Raw genomic sequence first — 7,627 nt, forward strand, 5'->3', positions numbered from 1 at the left:
GAGGGAGAAGGACCCACCGGTACCGGCACCGGCAGCAGCGCCGGTGGGAACATCCCTGGGGGGTCCGCTCCAGCCGCTGAGCAGCGCTGGGGTTCGGAGGACAAACCGCGGAGGGGTTGTCTTCTTTTTGGGTTTCTTTCCCCCCACCTTTTTCTCCTCCTCTTGCTCTGTTTGTATAATAATAAAGCATTTATTTATTTTTTTTTGCATAAACGCCGCATGGAGGGAGTTGGAAATGCCAGTCAGAAGAAATGCCAGGACTTCAACCCTTCGGAGCTTAGAATATATAGGAGACTGTGCGGGAGGCCTGGGAAGCAGAGTGTGAAGGGGAACCAGAGAGCTGGGATTTTCCATAGCTGAACATTTCTGCCAGAAGGCCTAATTCATGGCAAAACACATCCTTTTTATTAATATGAATGCTACTAGGAGGAGAAAAAAAACCCAAACCACGATGAAAATCTTAATTCAGCCTCAAAATACACATTTCCCCCCCCCTTCCATTCGTTTTTAGCCACAAAGATTGCATGGGGCTCTGATTGAGACAGGGTCACGTCATCACTGTGCACCCCAAGTGGCAAATAAAGTATGAATATCATAAAATTACAAGCACTGGCAGCTGGAAGACAACTGAGAATTGATGTCGTACAGCCAGGAGTCCTGGATCTTTTGTTTTGAACAAGTTGCCATTATTTTTACCAGGAAAATCAAGAGCCCGTGTGAAATAACAACCGACACAGTTAAGGTGAGAGGACAAATGCAGGTTTGGCGTTTTAAAATTAGAACTTAGAAATCTCCCTGGGACAAGAAACTCTGCAGAAGTTGACAGCCAACCCCAGCTGTGCCAGGGAAAAGTTCAAACTGTCGCTGGGCTCAGTTCTGTGCTGAGGGGGGGGAAGCAGCAGATTTCCCTTTGAAGTGGGAAAACTGGCACAGCATCCATAGATCAGTGTTTTCAGGTGAGATTTCATAAGGAGCTTTACAAACCAAATAACTCCACTGCTGAGTTGCTAACAAAAAAAAAAAAGAGAGAGAAAGAAAATAAAAGAGATGTTGTAAAAGCTGATACTGTCTTTTAAATGGCTTTAACGCTACATGAGAAGCATTAGGAGCTGAATTAAATATACAGAGCTAATACATTTATAATCAAGGCAGCTGCGGGAGCCTTTAAAGCTGTAAAATGGTGATGTGCTTCTCTGTGGCTTATGTAAAGGAAAGTCCTCATGCAGTCGATGCTAACACTGCCTGGTATTGAGGAAATCTGATGTTAAACGTTGAAGACAGGTGATTGCCCTAAGAATAACCCTCTCAGGTCAGCAAGGATCCTGCCTGCTTTAGTGCTCCAAGGAGGGTTTTAATTTATCCTCGTTTTTCTGAAGAGAAAATTCTGACCTTTAAACTGCAGCGATGGTTATGTCAGCCACATAGAACACATCAGAAGTAGGTGGCCAAACTGTAGCAGTGTTAAATTATTAGCACCTAAAACCAGAGTCTAATCCAGGATCACTTGTATTCTTAAAGCCTCAACTGGCTTTTTGATCCACAAAGAGGTCAGGATAGGGCAGTATTTTACAGCCCTTTTGATTAATACACAACAATAATAAAATGTCTGCCTCTCCCTGCTAGAAAAATCTTTAAAAATGCAATCAATACAAAATAACAACTCCAGCAGCAACATTTTACTCATGTTGCCAACTTTATTCAACTGAAAGATTAATCTTAAAAGAAGAGAAAGAATGTATATTCTTGCCTTCCCTGACAAACCTTGACAATTTCCCCCCCCAGCAAAGCAAATCAATGGAGTGTTTCAGAGCATGGCAGGGAGGCAGGAGTGAGATTAGAAGGAGACTTTCTTAATCTATATGAAATGAGAAGGACTTTGATCTCATCCCCTGCTCGTAGCCATATCCTGCAATGCTGGCCATCCAGCCATCCCCAGAAACCAAAGTGCTACTGGGCCCCTGCAGTCTAATCTCTAGAGCCAAGATCTCTCAGTTGTCAAAGACCTACAACTGCAAGACCTTGTGGAGACAATATGGTCTCTACAAAGGGACATTGTTTTTTTTTTCTACTAAAGCAATCTAAATTTGGTTCCTAAAATAATTGATTGCACTCTCTTAAAATCTAAGTCAGTATTATTTATTGATCAATACAATATCTAAAACCAAAGTACAGTTTTTTAATCTTCAAAGTTGTTTAAAGGGATTAAAAATATCTGAGAAAATTTGTACTAATCTATGCCAAGAATGGACAAGAATTCAAGAGCAGTAGAAAGCAAAGCTCAGAATTTCCACCACCCATCTTTGTCCTTTTCAACTTCTCTGCTAACTGAATGTTGCTGTTCCTTACAGAAGGTAGAAGACTTATCCTGTGCACATAAAGCTTTGGAATGTATGTTCTTGAATATAGCACTGTCTCTTTTTTAACATTTCTCTATTTAGGAATTCTCCTTTTAGCATGGTAGGCTTTGATTTTGAAAAAAAATAAAATAAATTAAATGAAAAACTTCTCCTGAGGTGTTTCATCCCTCTGTAGCCCAATTTTATCCATTTGCTGATTCTGAGGTGTGTTCCTTTTCCCCATCACCTGCCAGTGTGAGCAACCAAGCCTGGCTGCTCTCCAGCAGGTATCTCAACCATGATTTTGAAATGCAGTGTAGTTTCTCTTACCTTTCACTTTACCAGCTTAAGGAGTGGTTTTTCCGTAAATACAGATTACAGACTGTGCACACCTATCAGATGGTGCCCAGCTCCAGGAGCTCTCTGACTCTTTTTTCTAAGATGGGAACCACAGAATTAGCTGGTACATAATGTTGGTTCGGTGGAGTAAAGAATAACCAGGAAGAGAAATCAACCGAAATGGAGAAGTTTATGGGGCGTTGTCCCAGCCAGGTCATCTTCTAGGAGAGCCCCAAGGGTGTCTCTCATTTTGTGAAGGGGAACAAGGGGATCTGACCAGGGGCTGCTGCGTGCAGCTTGTGATGCCAAGTTAAGGGCACATATGGCAGGATGTGTGTGCCTTGTGTGCAGACTCTCACCCCCAGGGCAAACAGGCTCACTCAGCCACTTGCAGCAAACTGCTGCCTGGCTCCACAGCAACCCAGGCTGTGCCTGGGCTTGTTCCTCCAGCACAGGGGGCTGAGGAATTCAGAGGCATGGGATTAGTGTCCCAGGGATGTGGGAGCATAGGGGAAAGGCTGGGGGGAGGAGGACCTGGCCGTTAGATAAATGTCTATTGGTCTTGACAGGAGAACAGTTAATCCTGCCACAGAGAGGGAGAGACAGCCTTTGAAGTGGAAGGAGGGAATTATTGTGGTGAAAGGGATACAGTGGAGAAGAGAAGGTGTGACAATGAGGGGCCTTGATGCGCAGAGCAGCCCAGCATCCTGCCTGGAATCTTTGAATGCCCAGGTACTGATTCTCATCTGATGCTCTGGGTCTGGCCTGTCCCACACAGCTCAGCCAGGTGGGCAAAGCCAAACGTGAGCAGCACAAGCTCCTCTGCCTGTTACAGGGTGGGATGGTAGTAGCTCCCCCGATACAAAGGTTTTAGAAACTTGGCTGGAGCTTGTATTTCAAGGATTGAGAAGAAGTTTCCAGATCTGGGTATCTACAGCTTTACGGAGCCAGTACACTCTGAAATCAATCCTTTTAAGCTGGTGCTTTCTTAGCTATTAGTGGCTATTCTTTAAGAATAAAAACCCAACAACCTATTTTCCTGGGCCAGTATCAGTAAAGGGGCCTAGCTACAGGAGCCTAGAGCTTACAAGGACATTGTTCTAAGCAGCATGCTACTCATGTCATAGCTTACTTGGCAAAAGTTACTGGAGTCCTGAGCAGGACACAGAAGGCAGCTGTTGAGTAAGAAGGAAAAATAAAAGCAGGAGAAACCTGATGCACCAAAAGCACCAAAGCTTTGCTATTCTCAAAGTATCAATCACCTTCAAGGATGAAGTAAAAAAGGGTTTGGGTTTTTTTTCTGGTATGAGGCAGGATCTATTCTTGAGGCAGAGCGTGATAAGTGACATTTGGGAGAATGGGGTACAGATCCCAAGCAGGCCAGGTAAAAAGAGTGAAATGAGGAGTAAGGAACCTAAATCAAAATGCTGAGAAAAAGAATGATCACAGGTAGATAGATATTGTAATAAGAGTGAAGGGAGATACAGAAGAATGGGAAATATTTCTTAAGCATCAGAGTTTTCTATAGCTGTGATTAAATGGGCTGAAGAAGAAGGAAGGAAGAAAGATTGATTTTATACCTTAGAGAGATTGACCTTTGAGGAAAGTTTTATTAAAATCCAATACAGTTTTTTCCTCGAGTTCACCTTTGTGCTGGGATCCTGCCAGTTTAATGTCAGGTGGTTCTGCAGTATCTGCTAATAGATAAAATTATGAGGTTAGGACTGTCCTAGCTGATAGCTCTGTAATTCGTAGCTAATCAGCTTCAAATGCTTTACTACGCTCATTCCAAACACAGATTCATAAACAGTTTTAAAGGGTCAGAAAGCTGCTTTTTAAACTGTAAGGACTGCTCACCTTAATTATTTTATGGGGATCAAAAATAAACACTAAAGATGGAAGTCTGATCTTTTGCCCTTTCAACTTCTGATAGATGCAGGTAGCTTGAAAAGTTTACTTAAGGATTTCGTGTGCTCGGCATTTTCCAGGAAGATGACTAGAACCTTTCCCTGAGAGGAGAAATCCAGGAAAACTGTTCAGTGTTTTTCCTGAGAGATACTGAATGGGGAAAAAACAAACAAACAAACAAAAATACTAAAAGGGGAAAAAACTTAAATATGAGGAGATAACTTTCCTTCAGGCTGCTTCAACTGAGAGAAGGAGCAATGGAGGAGCATTTTTTTACTAAAAAGGCCTGATGAACACAGAGGTTCTGCTGATTTTTTGATCTTCTAATTATCTTAAGTTAAGGTAAAAAAAATAAATGAAAAAAAAAATATTTGAGAATTCCCTTTGCAATAAATGCAAATTCTGTTTAGACAGAGATCCAGGCAGTACTTTTTCTTCCTAGCCTTGATGTCCTCTAAGTCACTGCTCCAAATTTGCTCCCTTTGGGTCTCCCAGCAATTTTTTTTTAAATTAGTAAGGATCAGGTGAACCCCTTCCTGTTCTTCAGTCTTTCTCTTGAAAAGGTAGACCTGTCTTGAATGAGAAGGGGAAGAAGAAACAAGGTAGACCTGTCTTGAATGAGAAGGGGAAGAAGGATGTTTCCCACATCATCAATTTATCATAAAAAAGAGTGATTGGAAGATGATTCATTTTTTTGTAATAAAATTCCAAGCAAAGTATAATTTTAACAACCCTAGAAGATCTCACCTGGTTCTTGACTAAGAATTTGAAGCAACCAAGAGCAACACACCTCAGTAAGAAACCATCTATATTTTAAACTTTCAGGTGCTAAGCAGTCTAATATCTTCTGGAGCATGTGACTATTGACTGGGTCTCTTGTGCCTTCCTGCAATAATATTCCTGTCATAACAAGTGTTTTATGCAGAGCTCAGTACTTGCTCAGGACTTTGAGAGTTTAGTTAGTGTCTACTAGATGACATGCAGAAAATCACATTTAGGAAAGCCAGAGGTTACAGGTATTGATACTGAGCCTGAGAGCATTAATTTGAGAAGTGCTGAGTTAACCTGCTGTGCTGTCAAGCTGTGACAATTTGAATGATGGTGGCTTCAAAGTAAAATGAGTTCAAATGTCAGTGTCTTGATGAATACAGTCTGAAAACCATTCTCTTGAGAGGAAGATCTCTGGAAATGATCTTCATATTAATATAAAAAATGAGGGTGCTTCATTTCAGATGAACAGAAACCTGGTGACTGTATTTGTGCAGACATGAAGAGCTAGTTGAGTGGAAAGATGCCAGTTTATGACAGCTGAAGGTTTGACCCTGAGTCTTTAAGGGTATTATCCACTGAAAAAAAGAAAGAAAGGGGAAAAAAAAAGCCAATGGAAATTTCTCTTTGAGTTTGCTGTGCTCCAGATCTGGCTCTTATTCAACTCTTATTAAAGTCCATTGAGTCATGGTGACAGAAATAATGGAGGGGAATGAAGATTCAAGCTGTGTGTTTGCTACTGAGATGTACAAAGTAGATTTTAACACAGTTTGTCCATCCTGTTCTTAACACAATTAATGTATCCTGTTCATGTAAGGAACAGCTCATGGAAGGCTGAATCTGTCACTGGCATTGAAATGATCATTCAGTTTAAATCATTGATTCAAAGCATAATAAATTACTCAATTCCTCCACAACTTCTAATTCTTAAAGATATAATTGCTCAAAAATAATGTCATATGTGCCTTAAAAGATTAAGCAAAAGGCCAGATGAACACAACATTTTTCCTAAACTGATGACAAAACACTGTGTAAACCTGGAGCCACACCTTGAAGTCTCTCAGGACATCAATCTTGGGACTTGCTAAAAATGTAGCAGCAAGGAGGGAACACAGGTTCTTCTGTTTCCAGGACACAGGTCTTCACCACACAATGGACAGACTGAGCAGTCCTCACATACCTACATATAAATATATATATATACACACACACATACACACACACATATATATATCCCATTTCATGATCACTGTTTTCTCTTGAACACACAAAGCAGCAGGAGCTATTATCTCATAGTCTATTATTAATGCCCAAGACTTCAGGCAGTATCAGCACCCAGCAGTGGATCTGTCTAATCTCAAGAGTAGCCATTACTAACAACTTTAGAAGAAGGGATAAAACAGCCATGTTGCAGAGTTCCATCAGGTTTGGCAATGGGAAGGAGAGATTACTTCTTGATCCCACATGGTTATTATTTTCCATGCTGGAAAATGAGCACTCAGACTGACATACTTTTTATTGTAGCTAATGTAACTCAGATTTGTAAAGGTGATTCTGCTGTATGACCATATTATCTAAATCACTTTGTCGCCAACGCATAGAAAACTGCCTATAAAATTGCCTGAACATAATTGAGTGCTGACTCACCCTCCAATTAGGGTGCATGGTGCAGTGTTCCAGGGCCTCTTGGAGCTTTCTATACTCTCACAATCCTATTTGAAATCTTCTGATTGATTTTCCTCCCCTCCAAGCAAACTGATGTTTCATACTCCTATTTGGAGACTAGGTGCTACAAATCCAGCCCCTGTCACAACACATCTTCCCCTTGCTTTGTTATCTTGATCAATTTTCTGTGAAACTCTTAGCTCTCCTCCTGGCTGATGCAGTTGCCTCCCTTGCGATTACTCCAACTCCTGGCTCTCTCCATATTCACAGCCACTCTCCAAGCTCCAACTCTAACTCTTTGGTTTCTAAGGCTACATAGCTGTGAATGGTTTCTCCTGAAATGCTTTTCCATGAATCCTCACAGCTTCATTTCAGTCAGAGCTGGGGCTGCCTTAAGTACAGGACACTGCCCATAGCAGACTCTTAATAAGAGCACCTGCAAACACGAGCAGGCAGACACAGCCCCACGTATTTTAAATGGAAATGTTTTCTTCTTTTTTTTTTCTTGAAAGTGGCCTAATATCACACGATTCCATTTGGAGGTCTAACTGTAGGACTAACCTTAAAAACAGAGTAATTTTCAGTTTTTTTAAAAATGAAGTTGTGGAAGG

Source organism: Chaetura pelagica, unplaced genomic scaffold, assembly GCF_000747805.2.
Source record: "Chaetura pelagica isolate M959 unplaced genomic scaffold, ChaPel_1.0 scaffold47, whole genome shotgun sequence".
In the NCBI taxonomy this organism is placed as follows: Eukaryota; Metazoa; Chordata; class Aves; order Apodiformes; family Apodidae; genus Chaetura; species Chaetura pelagica.